This window comes from Oncorhynchus masou, unplaced genomic scaffold, assembly GCF_036934945.1.
Source record: "Oncorhynchus masou masou isolate Uvic2021 unplaced genomic scaffold, UVic_Omas_1.1 unplaced_scaffold_893, whole genome shotgun sequence".
Classification (NCBI taxonomy): Eukaryota; Metazoa; Chordata; class Actinopteri; order Salmoniformes; family Salmonidae; genus Oncorhynchus; species Oncorhynchus masou.
This window is the reverse complement of record NW_027016860.1, coordinates 76,731-96,928: the sequence shown is the minus strand read 5'-3', so window position 1 is coordinate 96,928 and position 20,198 is coordinate 76,731. Positions and strand designations below refer to the sequence as shown.

The window sequence follows — 20,198 nt, the reverse complement described above, 5'->3', positions numbered from 1 at the left end:
GCTCCATTTGTCCACTAGATGGCAGTGCTCCATGTGTTGTAATGGTGTAATACTAAACACTGTGATACATCTATTACATTCCCTGGCTGCAGACATGAATGAAACTTTAAATAGAAGTTGTCCCTAACCACAGATCTAGGATCAGATTACTCTACCTACAATTCTGACGCCATGCTGTCAAATAAAATAAAATTGTATTCATCACGTGCTTAATACAACAGGTGTAGACCTTAACATCTCTGTCTGTCTGTCTGGTGGAGTGGTTATGGTGGTTGCTCCCCAAACCAGAGAGATCAAATCCCAGAGAAACAGTTAATGGAGAAACTTCTTGTTGTCTTTGTGGGCCTGAAAGAGCAAACCAGAGGTATATAGGGGAAAAGGGGCTAGTTCCCATCAAATAGCAAGAATGAAGTGACACCTTGTTTCAAATGTAATTTGAATAGAGTTGTGATAACATACTATGCTGTGGAGTAACAACACAACCATACTCTGCAAAAGCCAACTTTTACCTGGGGCCATTCTTTGTAGACCATTCAAAGGTGTTCCTAGTCTTGGTCCCCCTGAAGAAAGCCACATGTTAAGATAGTTTACAAATAGTTGTAGTAGTAGTTATGGTGGTGAATTCCCAAAGGAGAGGTTGTGAGTTAAATTCCTTTCACGCCAACTTGCTTTTGCTGCCTTGACAGAACAATGTTGAGGTGGGAACCGGAAGTACGTTAGACCGAACGAGAAATTGGATTATAAAATTATACAATGTTGAGGTGGGGTTCGTTAGTTTTTTTATTTAAGAAATAGCCATGGGAACACTCAGACATAATTTACAAACAAAGCATGTGTTTAGTGAGTCCTCCAGATCAGAGGCAGTAGAGATGACCAGGGATGTTCTCTGTTTAGTGAGTCCTCCAGATCAGAGCCAGTAAGGATGACCAGGGATGTGCTCTGTTTAGTGAGTCCTACAGATCAGAGGCAGTAAGGATGACCAGGGATGTTCTCTGTTTAGTGAGTCCTCCAGATCCGAGGCAGTAGGGATGACCAGGGATGTTCTCTGTTTAGTGAGTCCTCCAGATCAGAGGCAGTAGGGATGACCAGGGATGTTCTCTGTTTAGTGAGTCCTCCAGATCAGAGGCAGTAGGGATGACCAGGGATGTTCTCTGTTTAGTGAGTCCTCCAGATCCGAGGCAGTAGGGATGACCAGGGATGTTCTCTGTTTAGTGAGTCCTCCAGATCAGAGGCAGTAGGGATGACCAGGGATGTTCTCTGGTTAGTGAGTCCTCCAGATCAGAGGCAGTAGGGATGACCAGGGATGTTCTCTTGATAAGTGTGTGATATGGACCATTTTCCTGTCCGGCTTAGCATTTGAAATGAAACAAGTACTTTTGGGTGCCAGGGAAACTGTCTGGAGTAAAACATACATTATTTTCTTTAGAAATGTAGTGAAGTAAAATTAAAAGTTATAAAGAAACAGAGAGTAAAAGTACAGATATAAACAGAATGTAGTGAAGTTTTAAATACATTTCTGTTAAGTAATTTACACCACTGGACTCAATTACCTCGACTAACCGGTGCCCCCACACATTGACTCTGTACCGGTACCCCCTGTATATAGCCTCTACATTGACTCTGTACCAGTACCCCCTGTATATAGCCTCCACATTGACTCTGTACTGGTTCCCCCTGTATATAGCCCCCACACATTGACTCTGTACCGTAATACCCTGTATATAGCCTCCACATTGACTCTGTACCGGTACACCCTGTATATAGCCTCCACATTGTTTCTGTACCGTAATACCCTGTATATAGCCTCCACATTGACTCTGTACCAGTACCCCCTGTATATAGCCTCCACATTGACTCTGTACCGGTACCCCCTGTATATAGCCTCCACATTGACTATGTACTGGTACCCCCTGTATATAGTCTTCACATTGACTCTGTACCGGTACCCCCTGTATATAGCCTCCACATTGACTCTGTACCAGTACCCCCTGTATATAGCCTCCACATTGACTATGTACTGGTACCCCCTGTATATAGCCTCCACATTGACTCTGTACCGGTACCCCCTGTATATAGCCTCCACATTGACTCTGTACCGGTACCCCCTGTATATAGCCTCCACATTGACTCTGTACCGGTACTCCCTGTATATAGCCTCCACATTGACTATGTACTGGTACCCCCTGTATATAGCCTCCACATTGACTATGTACTGGTACCCCCTGTATATAGCCTCCACATTGACTCTGTACTGGTTCCCCCTGTATATAGCCTCCACATTGACTCTGTACTGGTTCCCCCTGTATATAGCCTCTACATTGACTCTGTACCAGTACCCCTGTATATAGCCTCCACATTGACTATGTACTGGTTCCCCCTGTATATAGCCTCCACATTGACACTGCACCGTAGTACCCTGTATATAGCCTCCACATTGTCTCTGTACCGTAACCCCCACACATTGACTCTGTACCAGTACCCCCTGTATATAGCCTCCACATTGACTATGTACTGGTACCCCCTGTATATAGCCTCCACATTGACTCTGTACCGGTACCCCCTGTATATAGCCTCCACATTGACTCTGTACCGGTACCCCCTGTATATAGCCTCCACATTGACTATGTACTGGTACCCCCTGTATATAGCCTCCACATTGACTCTGTACCGGTACCCCCTGTATATAGCCTCCACATTGACTCTGTACCGGTACCCCCTGTATATAGCCTCCACATTGACTCTGTACCGGTACCCCCTGTATATAGCCTCCACATTGACTATGTACTGGTACCCCCTGTATATAGGCTCCACATTGACTCTGTACCGGTACCCCCTGTATATAGCCTCCACATTGACTCTGTACCGGTACCCCCTGTATATAGCCTCCACATTGACTCTGTACTGGTACCCCCTGTATATAACCTCCACATTGACTCTGTACTGGTACCGCTTGTATATAGCCTCCACATTGACTCTGTACCGGTACCCCCTGTATATAGCCTCCACATTGACTCTGTACCGGTACCCCCTGTATATAGCCTCCACATTGACACTGCACCGTAGTACCCTGTATATAGCCTCCACATTGACTCTGTACTGGTACCCCTGTATATAGCCTCCACATTGACTCTGTACTGGTACCCCCTGTATATAGCCTCCACATTGACTCTGTACTGGTTCCCCCTGTATATAGCCTCCACATTGACTCTGTACCGGTACCCCCTGTATATAGCCTCCACATTGACTCTGTACTGGTACCCCCTGTATATAGCCTCCACATTGACTCTGTACTGGTACCCCCTGTATATAGCCTCCACATTGACCCTGTACTGGTACCCCCTGTATATAGCCTCCACATTGACTCTGTACTGGTACCCCCTGTATATAGCCTCCACATTGACTCTGTAGTGGTACCCCCTGTATATAGCCTCCACATTGACTCTGTAGTGGTACCCCCTGTATATAGCCTCCACATTGACTCTGTACTGGTTCCCCCTGTATATAGCCTCCACATTGACTCTGTACTGGTTCCCCCTGTATATAGCATCCACATTGACTCTGTACTGGTTCCCCCTGTATATAGCCTCCACATTGACTCTGTACTGGTACCCCCTGTATATAGCCTCTACATTGACTCTGTACTGGTTCCCCCTGTATATAGCCTCCACATTGACTCTGTACTGGTACCCCCTGTATATAGCCTCCACATTGACTCTGTACCGGTACCCCCTGTATATAGCCTCCACATTGACTCTGTACTGGTACCCCCTGTATATAGCCTCCACATTGACTCTGTACTGGTTCCCCTGTATATAGCCTCCACATTGACTCTGTACTGGTTCCCCCTGTATATAGCCTCCACATTGACTCTGTACTGGTTCCCCCTGTATATAGCCTCTACATTGACTCTGTACCAGTACCCCCTGTATATAGCCTCCACATTGACACTGCACCGTAGTACCCTGTATATAGCCTCCACATTGACTCTGTACCGGTACCCCCTGTATATAGCCTCCACATTGACTCTGTACTGGTACCCCCTGTATATAGCCTCCACATTGACTCTGTAGTGGTACCCCCTGTATATAGCCTCCACATTGACTCTGTAGTGGTACCCCCTGTATATAGCCTCCACATTGACTCTGTACTGGTTCCCCCTGTATATAGCCTCCACATTGACTCTGTACTGGTTCCCCCTGTATATAGCCTCCACATTGACTCTGTACTGGTTCCCCCTGTATATAGCCTCCACATTGACTCTGTACTGGTACCCCTGTATATAGCCTCTACATTGACTCTGTACTGGTTCCCCCTGTATATAGCCTCCACATTGACTCTGTACTGGTACCCCTGTATATAGCCTCCACATTGACTCTGTACCGGTACCCCCTGTATATAGCCTCCACATTGACTCTGTACTGGTACCCCTGTATATAGCCTCCACATTGACTCTGTACTGGTTCCTCCTGTATATAGCCTCCACATTGACTCTGTACTGGTTCCCCCTGTATATAGCCTCCACATTGACTCTGTACTGGTTCCCCCTGTATATAGCCTCTACATTGACTCTGTACCAGTACCCCCTGTATATAGCCTCCACATTGACACTGCACCGTAGTACCCTGTATATAGCCTCCACATTGACTCTGTACCGGTACCCCCTGTATATAGCCTCCACATTGACTATGTACTGGTACCCCCTGTATATAGCCTCCACATTGACTCTGTACCGGTACCCCCTGTATATAGCCTCCACATTGACTATGTACTGGTACCCCCTGTATATAGCCTCCACATTGACTCTGTACCGGTACCCCCTGTATATAGCCTCCACATTGACTATGTACTGGTACCCCCTGTATATAGCCTCCACATTGACTCTGTACTGGTACCCCCTGTATATAGCCTCCACATTGACTATGTACTGGTACCCCCTGTATATAGCCTCCACATTGACTATGTACTGGTACCCCCTGTATATAGCCTCTACATTGACTCTGTACTGGTACCCCTGTATATAGCCTCCACATTGACCCTGTACTGGTACCCCTGTATATAGCCTCCACATTGACTCTGTACTGGTACCCCCTGTATATAGCCTCCACATTGACTCTGTAGTGGTACCCCCTGTATATAGCCTCCACATTGACTCTGTACTGGTTCCCCCTGTATATAGCCTCCACATTGACTCTGTACTGGTTCCCCCTGTATATAGCCTCCACATTGACTCTGTACTGGTTCCCCCTGTATATAGCCTCCACATTGACTCTGTACTGGTACCCCCTGTATATAGCCTCTACATTGACTCTGTACTGGTTCCCCCTGTATATAGCCTCCACATTGACTCTGTACTGGTACCCCCTGTATATAGCCTCCACATTGACTCTGTACAGGTACCCCCTGTATATAGCCTCCACATTGACTCTGTACTGGTACCCCCTGTATATAGCCTCCACATTGACTCTGTACTGGTTCCCCCTGTATATAGCCTCCACATTGACTCTGTACTGGTACCCCTGTATATAGCCTCCACATTGACGCTGTACTGGTTCCCCCTGTATATCGCCTCGCTATTTTTTATTTTACTGCTGATCTTTAATTATTTGTTACTTATATTTCTTGTTTTTTACTTAACACATTTTTCTTACAACTAAATTGTTGGTTTAGGGCTTCATTTCAGCATTTCACTCTAATGTTTAAACATGTAGTATTCGGCGCATGTGACAAATACAATTTGATTTGTTACACATGAAAACATGATGTGATCCTGGTGTGACATTATTGAAGCTGTGCTGACACCTAGTGGACATCAAGAGAAACAACACCATACACACACACTAACACAGATGGGATGCTTTACATAAGTTGCTATTTTTTATTAGACACTAATATATATGTCCAATAAACAGACGTAAGCTAGCGCGAGGAAGCACTCTTTGAAAGGAGGGAGTAGTGTAAGGACCCTGTGTTTATAAGAGCAGGATAGGACCCAAGCTTTTGCGCGCCGGTCCTCGGGCTAGAAGGTTGAGGGTTCAAGACCCTGCCTGTTTCAATACAGTATATACAGTACTGTATAACAATTGTGTACAAGCCACCTACCTAATAAAATACTGGGGCTTGCGGTCATTAGTTACATTTCAACCACAGCGATTCCCTAATTGAGGCGCAACAGAGTTCACCGGCAAATGCAGGAACACCGGAAATAATTACTAAACCAACGAACGAGAAATGGTGGAGGCAACCAGCATGAAGAGAGACATTTGTCCGAATAAACGTGGTGAGTGAAAAACGTAATTACATAGCTCACTCCCTACCCCGTATCTCATTCTACTGTTATATGACTCTGTATGTGTTGTTTGTTGACAACCTTGTTATTTATGACGTTTTTGGAACGGATTCCTGCTGGAACGTTCCTCAGATTATACCCAACCCTCAACATGATGCTGGAGAGATATTTACGTTCCTCAAATTATACCCTCAACATGATGCTGGAGAGATATTTACGTTCCTCAAATTATACCCTCAACATGATGCTGGAGAGATATTTACGTTCCTCAAATTATACCCTCAACATGATGCTGGAGAGATATTTACGTTCCTTAAATTATACCCACCCCTCAACATGATGCTGGAGAGATATTTACGTTCCTCAAATTATACCCTCAACATGATGCTGGAGAGATATTTACGTTCCTCAAATTATACCCTCAACATGATGCTGGAGAGATATTTACGTTCCTTAAATTATACCCACCCCTCAACATGATGCTGGAGAGATATTTACGTTCCTCAAATTATACCCACCCTTCAACATGATGCTGGAGAGATATTTACGTTCCTCAAATTATACCCACCCTTCAACATGATGCTGGAGAGATATTTACGTTCCTTAAATTATACCCTCAACATGATGCTGGAGAGATATTTACGTTCCTTAAATTATACCCACCCTCAACATGATGCTGGAGAGATATTTACGTTCCTTAAATTATACCCACCCCTCAACATGATGCTGGAGAGATATTTACGTTCCTCAAATTATACCCTCAACATGATGCTGGAGAGATATTTACGTTCCTCAAATTATACCCTCAACATGATGCTGGAGAGATATTTACGTTCCTCAAATTAAGAGTTCTATTCAGCTATGTTACTACTTATCTGGAATAAGGATTTCTATTCAGCTATGTTACTACTTATCTGGAATAAGGAGTTCTATTCAGCTATGTTACTACTTATCTGGAATAAGGAGTTCTATTCAGCTATGTTACTAATTATCTGGAATAAGGAGTTCTATTCAGCTATGTTACTAATTATCTGGAATAAGGAGTTCTATTCAGCTATGTTACTACTTATCTGGAATAAGGAGTTCTATTCAGCTATGTTACTACTTATCTGGAATAAGGAGTTCTATTCAGCTATGTTACTACTTATCTGGAATAAGGAGTTCTATTCAGCTATGTTACTACTTATCTGGAATAAGGAGTTCTATTCAGCTATGTTACTACTTATCTGGAATAAGGAGTTCTATTCAGCTATGTTACTACTTATCTGGAATAAGGAGTTCTATTCAGCTATGTTACTACTTATCTGGAATAAGGAGTTCTATTCAGCTATGTTACTACTTATCTGGAATAAGGAGTTCTATTCAGCTATGTTACTACTTATCTGGAATAAGGAGTTCTATTCAGCTATGTTACTACTTATCTGGAATAAGGAGTTCTATTCAGCTATGTTACTACTTATCTGGAATAAGGAGTTCTATTCAGCTATGTTACTACTTATCTGGAATAAGGAGTTCTATTCAGCTATGTTACTACTTATCTGGAATAAGGAGTTCTATTCAGCTATGTTACTACTTATCTGGAATAAGGAGTTCTATTCAGCTATGTTACTACTTATCTGGAATAAGGAGTTCTATTCAGCTATGTTACTACTTATCTGGAATAAGGAGTTCTATTCAGCTATGTTACTACTTATCTGGAATAAGGAGTTCTATTCAGCTATGTTACTACTTATCTGGAATAAGGAGTTCTATTCAGCTATGTTACTACTTATCTGGAATAAGGAGTTCTATTCAGCTATGTTACTACTTATCTGGAATAAGGAGTTCTATTCAGCTATGTTACTACTTATCTGGAATAAGGAGTTCTATTCAGCTATGTCACTACTTATCTGGAATAAGGAGTTCTATTCAGCTATGTCACTACTTATCTGGAATAAGGAGTTCTATTCAGCTATGTCACTACTTATCTGGAATAAGGAGTTCTATTCAGCTATGTCACTACTTATCTGGAATAAGGAGTTCTATTCAGCTATGTCACTACTTATCTGGAATAAGGAGTTCTATTCAGCTATGTCACTACTTATCTGGAATAAGGAGTTCTATTCAGCTATGTCACTACTTATCTGGAATAAGGAGTTCTATTCAGCTATGTCACTACTTATCTGGAATAAGGAGTTCTATTCAGCTATGTCACTACTTATCTGGAATAAGGAGTTCTATTCAGCTATGTTACTCCTTATCTGGAATAAGGAGTTCTATTCAGCTATGTTACTCCTTATCTGGAATAAGGAGTTCTATTCAGCTATGTTACTCCTTATCTGGAATAAGGAGTTCTATTCAGCTATGTTACTCCTTATCTGGAATAAGGAGTTCTATTCAGCTATGTTTCTACTTATCTGGAATAAGGAGTTCTATTCAGCTATGTTACTACTTATCTGGAATAAGGAGTTCTATTCAGCTATGTTACTAATTATCTGGAATAAGGAGTTCTATTCAGCTATGTTACTACTTATCTGGAATAAGGAGTTCTATTCAGCTATGTTACTACTTATCTGGAATAAGGAGTTCTATTCAGCTATGTTACTACTTATCTGGAATAAGGAGTTCTATTCAGCTATGTTACTACTTATCTGGAATAAGGAGTTCTATTCAGCTATGTTACTACTTATCTGGAATAAGGAGTTCTATTCAGCTATGTTACTACTTATCTGGAATAAGGAGTTCTATTCAGCTATGTTACTACTTATCTGGAATAAGGAGTTCTATTCAGCTATGTTACTACTTATCTGGAATAATGAGTTCTATTCAGCTATGTTACTACTTATCTGGAATAAGGAGTTCTATTCAGCTATGTTACTACTTATCTGGAATAAGGAGTTCTATTCAGCTATGTTACTACTTATCTGGAATAAGGAGTTCTATTCAGCTATGTTACTACTTATCTGGAATAAGGAGTTCTATTCAGCTATGTTACTACTTATCTGGAATAAGGAGTTCTATTCAGCTATGTTACTACTTATCTGGAATAAGGAGTTCTATTCAGCTATGTTACTACTTATCTGGAATAAGGAGTTCTATTCAGCTATGTTACTACTTATCTGGAATAAGGAGTTCTATTCAGCTATGTTACTACTTATCTGGAATAAGGAGTTCTATTCAGCTATGTTACTACTTATCTGGAATAAGGAGTTCTATTCAGCTATGTTACTACTTATCTGGAATAAGGAGTTCTATTCAGCTATGTTACTACTTATCTGGAATAAGGAGTTCTATTCAGCTATGTTACTACTTATCTGGAATAAGGAGTTCTATTCAGCTATGTTACTACTTATCTGGAATAAGGAGTTCTATTCAGCTATGTTACTACTTATCTGGAATAAGGAGTTCTATTCAGCTATGTTACTACTTATCTGGAATAAGGAGTTCTATTCAGCTATGTTACTACTTATCTGGAATAAGGAGTTCTATTCAGCTATGTTACTAATTATCTGGAATAAGGAGTTCTATTCAGCTATGTTACTACTTATCTGGAATAAGGAGTTCTATTCAGCTATGTTACTACTTATCTGGAATAAGGAGTTCTATTCAGCTATGTTACTACTCATCTGGAATAAGGAGTTCTATTCAGCTATGTTACTACTTATCTGGAATAAGGAGTTCTATTCAGCTATGTTACTACTTATCTGGAATAAGGAGTTCTATTCAGCTATGTTAATACTTATCTGGGGGGAACAGACATGTTAACCATTCAGGCTGTGGGGGGAAACAGACATGTTAACCATCCAGGCTGTGAACAGACATGTTAACCATCCAGGCTGTGGGGGGAAACAGACATGTTAACCATCCAGGCTGTGAACAGACATGTTAACCATCAAGGCCGTGGGGGGCACAGACATGTTAACCATCCAGGCCGTGGGGGGGACAGACATGTTAACCATCCAGGCTGTGGGGGGAACAGACATGTTAACCATCCAGGCCGTGGGGGGAACAGACATGTTAACCATCCAGGCTGTGGGGGGAACAGACATGTTAACCATCCAGGCCGTGGGGGGAACAGACATGTTAACCATCCAGGCCGTGGGGGGAACAGACATGTTAACCATCCAGGCCGTGGGGGGAAACATGTTAACAATCCAGGCCGTGGGGGGACCAGACATGTTAACCATCCAGGCTGTGGGGGAACAGACATGTTAACCATCCAGGCTGTGGGGAACAGACATGTTAACCATCCAGGCTGTGGGGGGAACAGACATGTTAACCATCCAGGCTGTGGGGGAACAGACATGTTAACCATCCAGGCTGTGGGGGAACTGACATGTTAACCATCCAGGCTGTGGGGGGAACAGACATGTTAACCATCCAGGCTGTGGGGGAACAGACATGTTAACCATCCAGGCTGTGGGGGAACAGACCTGTTAACCATCCAGGCTGTGGGGGGAACAGACATGTTAACCATCCAGGCCGTGGGGGGAAACAGACATGTTAACCATCCAGGCTGTGGGGGGTAACAGACATGTTAACCATCCAGGCTGTGGGGGGAACAGACATGTTAACCATCCAGGCTGTGGGGGGAACAGACATGTTAACCATCCAGGCCATGGGGGGGACAGACATGTTAACCATCCAGGCTGTGGGGGGGAACAGACATGTTAACCATCCAGGCTGTGGGGGGAAACAGACATGTTAACCATCCAGGCTGTGGGGGGGACCAGACATGTTAACCATCCAGGCTGTGGGGGGAACAGACATGTTAACCATCCAGGCTGTGGGGGGAAACAGACATGTTAACCATCCAGGCTGTGGGGGGAACAGACATGTTAACCATCCAGGCCGTGAACAGACATGTTAACCATCCAGGCCGTGGGGGGGAACAGACATGTTAACCATCCAGGCTGTGGGGGGAACAGACATGTTAACCATCCAGGCTGTGGGGGGAACAGACATGTTAACCATCCAGGCTGTGGGGGGAAACAGACATGTTAACCATCCAGGCTGTGGGGGGAACAGACATGTTAACCATCCAGGCCATGGGGGGGAACAGACATGTTAACCATCCAGGCCGTGGGGGGAACAGACATGTTAACCATCCAGGCCGTGGGGGGGAACAGACATGTTAACCATCCAGGCCGTGGGGGGGAACAGACATGTTAACCATCCAGGCTGTGAACAGACATGTTAACCATCCAGGCCGTGGGGGGTACAGACATGTTAACCATCCAGGCCGTGGGGGGTACAGACATGTTAACCATCCAGGCCGTGAACAGACATGTTAACCATCCAGGCCGTGGGGGGGAACAGACATGTTAACCATCCAGGCTGTGAACAGACATGTTAACCATCCAGGCTGTGGGGGGAACAGACATGTTAACCATCCAGGCTGTGGGGGTGAACAGACATGTTAACCCGTGGGGTATCAGACACGTTAACCATCCAGAATGTGGGAGTGAACAGACATGTTAACCATCCAGGCCGTGGGGGGGAAACAGACATGTTAACCATCCAGGCCGTGGGGGGGAACAGACATGTTAACCATTCAGGCTGTGGGGGGAACAGACATGTTAACCATCCAGGCTGTGAACAGACATGTTAACCATCCAGGCCGTGGGGGGGAACAGACATGTTAACCATCCAGGCTGTGAACAGACATGTTAACCATCCAGGCTGTGGGGAAACAGACATGTTAACCATCCAGGCTGTGGGGAACAGACATGTTAACCATCCAGGCTGTGGGGGGAACAGACATGTTAACCATCCAGGCCGTGGGGGGAACAGACATGTTAACCATCCAGGCCGTGGGGGGAACAGACATGTTAACCATCCAGGCCATGGGGGGACAGACATGTTAACCATCCAGGCCGTGGGGGGAACAGACATGTTAACCATCCAGGCCGTGGGGGGAACATGTTAACCATCTCAGACAACAGCTAAAATCAAGGAGGAGACCCAGACTCTCGAAAAGTTTAAGAAGGAGATGAGACTCTGTACAACTGGACAATGGAAGTTCAGCAATGGGCTAATACAGGTAAAGAATACATCAAATAAATCATCCTAAATGTAACTCTCCTGGACTGTCACCTTGACCTAGTGGAGAGGCTTGCGTACTCCAATGACCCTGAGAGCTAACCCTTAGAGGGCATACTCCAATGACCCTGAGAGCTAACCCTTAGAGGGTGTACTCCAATGACCCTGAGAGCTAACCCTTAGAGGGCGTACTCCAATGACCCTGAGCGCTAACCCTTAGAGGGCGTACTCCAATAACCCTGAGCGCTAACCCTTAGAGGGTGTACTCCAATGACCCTGAGAGCTAACCCTTAGAGGGCGTACTCCATCGACCCTTAGAGGGCGTACTCCAATGACCCTGAGCTCTAACCCTTAGAGGGTGTACTCCAATGACCCTGAGCTCTAACCCTTAGAGGGTGTACTCCAATGACCCTGAGCGCTAACCCTTAGAGGGCGTACTCCAACGACCCTTAGAGGGTGTACTCCAATGACCCTTAGAGGGCGTACTCCAATGACCATTAGAGGGCGTACTCCAATGACCCTGAGCTCTAACCCTTAGAGGGTGCACTCCAATGACCCTGAGCTCTAACCCTTAGAGGGCGTACTCCAATGACCCTGAGTTCTAACCCTTAGAGGGCGTACTCCAATGACCCTGAGCGCTAACCCTTAGAGGGTGTACTCCAATGACCCTTAGAGGGCGTACTCCAACGACCCTTAGAGGGCGTACTCCAATGACCCTGAGCGCTAACCCTTAGAGGGTGTACTCCAATGACCCTTAGAGGGTGTACTCCAATGACCCTTAGAGGGTGTACTCCAACGACCCTTAGAGGGCGTGACTCCAATGACCCTGAGCGCTAACCCTTAGAGGGTGTACTCCAATGACCCTTAGAGGGTGTACTCCAATGACCTTGGGAGCTGAGTGGTCCTGGGAGCTGAGTGGCCCTGGGAGCTGCGTGGCCCTGGGAGCTGAGTGGCCCTGGGAGCTGCGTGGCCCTGGGAGCAGAGTGGCCCTGGGAGCTGCGTGGCCCTGGGAGCAGCGTGGCCTTGGGAGCTGCGTGGCCTTGGGAGCTGAGTGGCCCTGGGAGCTGCGTGGCCCTGGGAGCAGAGTGGCCCTGGGAGCTGCGTGGCCCTGGGAGCTGCGTGGCCTTGGGAGCTGCGTGGCCTTGGGAGCTGAGTGGCCCTGGGAGCTGCGTGGCCCTGGGAGCTGAGTGGCCTTGGGAGCTGAGTGGCCCTGAGAGCTGAGTGGCCCTGAGAGCTGAGTGGCCCTGGGAGCGGAGTGGCCCTGGGAGCTGAGTGGCCCTGGGAGCTGCGTGGCCCAGGGAGCTGAGTGGCCCTGGGAGCAGAGTGGCCTTGTGAGCTGCATGGACAAAGTAAGTAGTATGTTTGTGTGTCACAATAACTATGTTTCTGTTTTGTTATCTGTGTTTGTTCAGTTGCTCAAACACAGACCACACTGCCATTAAAGTTACAAATCCACATTGCATTCTTGTGAATTTACAGCTGACCTACTCACAAAGAAAATAGCCTTTGACCGGGTGATGCTCCTGAGACAGCTGAAGGAGGAAGAGGTAATTGTCCTAAAGGAAGTCCAGCAGCACTGGGAAAGCCTAAAGAGGGGATCGGAGAATGTGCAAGACCTGGCTTCACATGTGGCACCTGACCTAAGCAGGCAAAGTAGGGTAACGTTCATTAATATGTATTGATGTTGGCACCCTGTAATTGATATTGTATTTAAGGAATACGTCATTGTATTAGTAGTAGGGGAACGTTCATTAATATGTATTGATGTTGGCACCCTGTAATTGATATTGTATGACCTCGTGGAAGAGGACCTAGATGACAGCATCCACTACAGCTCTGATGACGAGGAATCTGTCCCAGACTGACGGTGTTCGTTTGGGTGGGTGCAGTTTGCATTGGGTGGAAAGGGATTCCATTTGTTTTGTAGATGTGCTTTGTCTGCCTTCCTAAGGAAAAATAGTTTGAACATTTTATGGAAAATAAAGGTTTATGTTTCTTCCTGGTTGACAATGTGATCATGGGGTACAGATTTGAGAAGGGTGCTCGTCTGTTACTGCTTTTGCCCGGTCACATGACCAGGTCACATGACCAGGTCACATGACCCCTTTAAATGGCCAATCTGCAGTTGATACATCCACTTATGGATGCTTGAAGAATATCATTTATAAATGCCTCATGAATATAGTTCAACTGCCGTACCCCATCAGATCCCAAAATAGATGTTTTTGTTCTACTCCAATGTTTGTAAACAAAGTAAATGTAAACATACACTAGCATGTTTCCAACTCATTCCACGGTGAGCCTGCGGGTTTCACTCCTCCCATGGAGCTACATCAGTACATTAGTCATGGGATTTTAAGTTAAGGTGACCAGATTTCTGAAATTAAAACCGGGACATTTACAGGTCGGAGGTCAATATATCATTACAATATCCAATGTTATTATCTATTATATATAATATCAATATATGATTAAATATCCAATGTTATTAATCTATTATATATAATATCAATATATCATTAAAATATCCAATGTTATTAATCTATTATATATAATATCAATATATCATTAAAATATCTATGTTATCTATTATATATAATATCAATATATCATTAAAATATCTGTTATTATCTATTATATATAATATCAATATATGATTAAAATATCCACTGTTATTATCTATTATATATAATATCAATATATCATTAAAATATCCACTGTTATTATCTATTATATATAATATCAATATATCATTAAAATATCCAATGTTGTTATCTATTATATATAATATCAATATATCATTAAAATATCCACTGTTATTATCTATTATATATAATATCAATATATCATTAAAATATCCACTGTTATTATCTATTATATATAATATCAATATATCATTAAAATATCCACTGTTATTATCTATTATATATAATATCAATATATCATTAAAATATCCACTGTTATTATCTATTATATATAATATCAATATATCATTAAAATATCCACTGTTATTATCTATTATATATAATATCAATATATCATTAAAATATCCAATGTTGTTATCTATTATATATAATATCAATATATCATTAAAATATCCACTGTTATTATCTATTATATATAATATCAATATATCATTAAAATATCCACTGTTATTATCTATTATATATAATATCAATATATCATTAAAATATCCAATGTTATTATCTATGAAATAAAGGGGATAATTCCGGTTTCATGTATTTAGTCTAACAGGCCCACTGTGACAGAGAAAACAACTATATTATAGAAAAACTATAGACAAGACAGAACTGATCTGAACAGCCAATCAGTGGTCCTGCTAGTCTGGGTAGAACTGATCTGAACAGCCAATCAGTGGTCCTGCTAGTCTGGGTAGAACTGATCTGAACAGCCAATCAGTGGTCCTGCAAGTCTGGGTAGAACTGATCTGAACAGCCAATCAGTGGTCCTGCTAGTCTGGGTAGAACTGATCTGAACAGCCATTCAGTGGTCCTGCTAGTCTAGGTAGAACTGATCTGAACAGCCATTCAGTGGTCCTGCTAGTCTGGGTAGAACTGATCTGAACAGCCATTCAGTGGTCCTGCTAGTCTGGGTAGAACTGATCTGAACAGCCAATCAGTGGTCCTGCTAGTCTGGGTAGAACTGATCTGAACAGCCAATCAGTGGTCCTGCTAGTCTGGGTAGAATAAGAGCAGAAGAGAACATGTGACCTTTAAAAAACAGAAAATAGTCTATGTGAAATATTTAACATAATGAAGAAATAAGACGGTGATGAGATTATGTAGTTACCACTTATTCCAACCTAATCTGTATATTTCTCAGAACAATGTATCTTCTTCAGGATTGCTCTGTCTTTGGCCAGCTTCTCCATGAACTCCTGGCAGGGGAGGTTGGCGTTTGTCTTCACAATAAGCATGGCCTTGATGGTAGGAACAGGGAACCTATTTCTTGCTGCTGTCCATAGAGCATTCATTTGGGAGAACACTCTCTCGACTGGTGTATTACTTCCAGGTAAGCACATGACAACAGACGCTAATCTAGCCAGGTTAGAGTGTGGGATGTGGTTCTCTTTGAAGTGGGTAACTCCATCTCTGACTAAGCGGTGTCTCCGATGTTTTCCATTATTCAAGCGATCCCCCCTTTAGGAACTCTTGCAGGCCAGTAACCTCGTCAAACAATGCATCCTCATTGATGGTCACATGGGGGCATTTTTCCTGCAGTGTGGCTGCTGCCTTCTGGATCTCTTCACGCTGAGGTTGCCTGTTTAAAAGGAGACAATATATATATTTTAGATTATCTGTGTGCTTTCCCCAATACCTGCAAGTAGTTCACAGCCGTAGTGAAGAATGATTGGGAGGTTTTGAGAAAGCTCTTTAGACATTGCAGCTCTTCAGTCTTTTCTACTCTGAAAATATGAAAATATCTTTGTGAGCGGGTACTCAACTTCAAGGGGAACCATACCCAAAGCTGTTCTGGCCGTGTTATGAATGATGTGGGCAGGACAACCAAAGCCAATCACCTCCCGCTGCAGAGCATTTTTAACTTTGGTATGGACATTGACCCTCCCCAGCCTATTCAGTCCTCCAAGGTTGGTATGGACATTGACCCTCCCCAGCCTATTCAGTCCTCCAAGGTTGGTATGGACATTGACCCTCCCCACTCTATTCAGTCCTCCAAGGTTGGTATGGACATTGACCCTCCCCAGCCTATTCAGTCCTCCAAGGTTGGTATGGACATTGACCCTCCCCACTCTATTCAGTCCTCCAAGGTTGGTATGGACATTGACCCTCCCCAGCCTATTCAGTCCTCCAAGGTTGGTCTGGACATTGACCCTCCCCAGCCTATTCAGTCCTCCAGGGTTGGTATGGACATTGACCCTCCCCAGCCTATTCAGTCCTCCAGGGTTGGTATGGACATTGACCCTCCCAGCCTATTCAGTCCTCCAAGGTTGGTATGGACATTGACCCTCCCCAGCCTATTCAGTCCTCCAGGGTTGGTATGGACATTGACCCTCCCCAGCCTATTCAGTCCTCCAGGGTTGGTATGGACATTGACCCTCCCCAGCCTATTCAGTCCTCCAGGGTTGGTATGGACATTGACCCTCCCCAGCCTATTCAGTCCTCCAAGGTTGGTATGGACATTGACCCTCCCCAGCCTATTCAGTCCTCCAAGGTTGGTATGGACATTGACCCTCCCCACTCTATTCAGTCCTCCAAGGTTGGTATTTGTGTTGTTGGCAGAGAATGACACGACTTTGTTTTGCAGGTTACATTTTTGGATGAAAGAGCCATTGTTCCTCCTCTGTCTGCTCTTCTTCACTCTCCTTGTGTCACTCTTCTTACTCTCAACTTCCTGATCTTTCTTCCTTTCCTTCTCTTCACCTTTCCACCTCACTCTTCCACACTCTCCTTGCTTCACTCTTTTTACTCCCTTCATTTTTCCTTCTCCAATCTTTATTAATAAATAGAACACTATTAGATATAATACTTTGGTTAACAGATTCCCATTGCTTGCCTCATTTTGTATTTTATCTCAAAAACATTGTTTGGAATAATAAATTGGCAGGCTCTGTAATCATATCTTAACCTTTCCTCCTCTATCTCACTCTTCTTCCTATCCAGTCTTACTCCTCTCCACTTTAGCAGAAAACATTACGCTAATGTTATCCATGAAAATGTCTAAATATATGTTCACACAACTTATAATGCCAAACCATTACAATTGTAATCTACAAATAAATAGTATCAGAATTGTGTATTAATTTAATATAATCATATTTTCAAAATAGCCCGTCCATTGAATGTTTACATGTGAACGTTTTTTAACCTCGTTACCATGACAGCAGCTGGCGAACCGAGCTCGATAACTTAGTCGACATAGCTAATGTTAGCTAGCATAACCTATTTAAAACCATATACCGCAGAACATTTAACTATAAAATAAGTTGTGAAATAATATCATTAGCTAGTATCTCAAACGAGTGTAACTTACCTGGCTTGAAAAGACGTTTGTGGTTCCACTTACGGCCGAGTTTTCCACAGCAGTTTCCTCTAAAACTGGCGCGAGCAAGGAGTTAGTAGAAGAAGAAGAGTGAATGAAGCTGCTGTCGCGAGCGGCCCCCTCTGCTGGACAAAACAAGCACAACAAGATTGAGACGTCAACCGGTTGACTCTGATGCCCGGTCTTTCTTGCCACGTAAAATATTATTTCACTTTGCAGTCTGTTTTTAACGCACAATTAAAAACGGGGACATCTCCAGCCGGTGACAGCTCACGGTAAACTGGGACGTCTGGTCACCCTATTTTAAGTCAACGATTCCTTATGTATTAATGAGATGTACAAATGCTGAACTAGTACTTAATACTTTGACCAGTTACTTCTAGACTCTCAAGTAGTTTTTCAGATGGCTACTTTACTTGTACAATAACTGACTCCCATCAGCTGCAGATGAAACCGGTTAGTTGAAAAATGTTGCCTAGAATATACAGACACTCGCAATGAATCATCAAAAGTATGGACACAGAATGATTGAAGTGATTATTGTATTTTATTATTCTGACCCATGACATCTTCTGGGAAGAATAATGCATAGCCTTGTGTGTTAAGATACAAACGTGGAAATGTTTCTATTGAAATGGGGGTTGTCCCATCCTGAACAAGCCGGTTGCAAGTGACATACTCTTATCGATACTATTAGCAACACCGTATTATTACTAAAATTAGATGAAATAAATTTTATGCAGGCAGTCCTGACATAGTGGGAGAATTGTGAACATGCACGTATATATATCTGCATTGTTCGGACACGTCGTCGGTTTGGTTGTTCAGTCGGCTTGTTTTGGTTTTGTGCGTCTCAATGCCCGTGACGTAATAGACTACATTTCTGAATTTTCTGATTTCATTTTTAAAATATTCACAAATTATTCTTGCGCAATATTACTTTCATTTTAATGTCGTAAACATTGTCGGATTCTATTAAATAATTGATGTAACAGATAAAATCTTGTTACAGAAACCGGAAGTTGTGAACTACAAATGCGACACCATTTTGTAGTTTTTTTACTAACCCTAACCGTTTTTTCATCAATATCTTTGCTATTATCATTCTAATTGATGTGTAGAATGATATGTACATTCATTAGGACATACATAACGCTGTACTGCATCAGCACATGCCAATTCAATGTCTGAAGTAGTGCACTTTTTGAAAGGTGTTTTTCGTCGTAACTATTTAAATTTGACATGTGTTCTTTTGATTTAATAAGGACCCCTTACTAAACCTTCATGTCAAATAACGTTCAGATATGTTAATCTATTCTTGATTTAAAAATCATCAACGTTTGGGGGAAAAGCCAACTGTTGGTGGTGCTACTGAGCACCCCATGGCCACCAGGGGGATTGCAGAATTATGTTTAATTCATGCATAGGATAATTTGTGCCAAGCCATACGACTGAGCCACAAAAAAAAATATATATCTATTTTTGGGGGACTCTATGACCCGAGTTGACCTCTTACAAAGGTTTCCTAGGGGTGTATAAAGGTTCATGGCAGAAAACAAGTGTGTGTTGTTAGAGTTGCGTAAATTCAAATCTGGTATCAGGATAAATATAACAATCAGTCACTGATTTTCTACTATGTATTTTTTATTAGCTAAGTAATAAATGGCAAATGCAACTTTCGTATATACGGGCTCACTGTAATACCACGCAGGGCAGAACAGAGAACTCTATGTATGTAAACAGTGTTCTTATACTGTGATGGACATAGGCGAACCCATCTGTTGGCCTATCACAGTAGAGACTGGGCGTGGTTTAAACTTGCCCAGCCTATCGCAGGCACTCAGGCGGGTCCCCGCCTCTTGGAGTCCTC

At 43.2% G+C, this 20,198-nt stretch overlaps 1 long non-coding RNA gene across 1 annotated transcript; it reads right to left on the bottom strand.

Annotated features, from left to right (window-relative positions):
* Positions 1–762: 762 nt before the first annotated feature.
* LOC135539270 (uncharacterized) lies at positions 763–18,411 on the bottom strand. Its single transcript, XR_010455592.1, has 3 exons — positions 18,320–18,411; positions 16,118–16,588; positions 763–1,396 (listed from the first exon to the last, which is right to left on the bottom strand). It is a non-coding gene; the product is annotated as an uncharacterized LOC135539270 (long non-coding RNA).
* Positions 18,412–20,198: the final 1,787 nt, after the last annotated feature.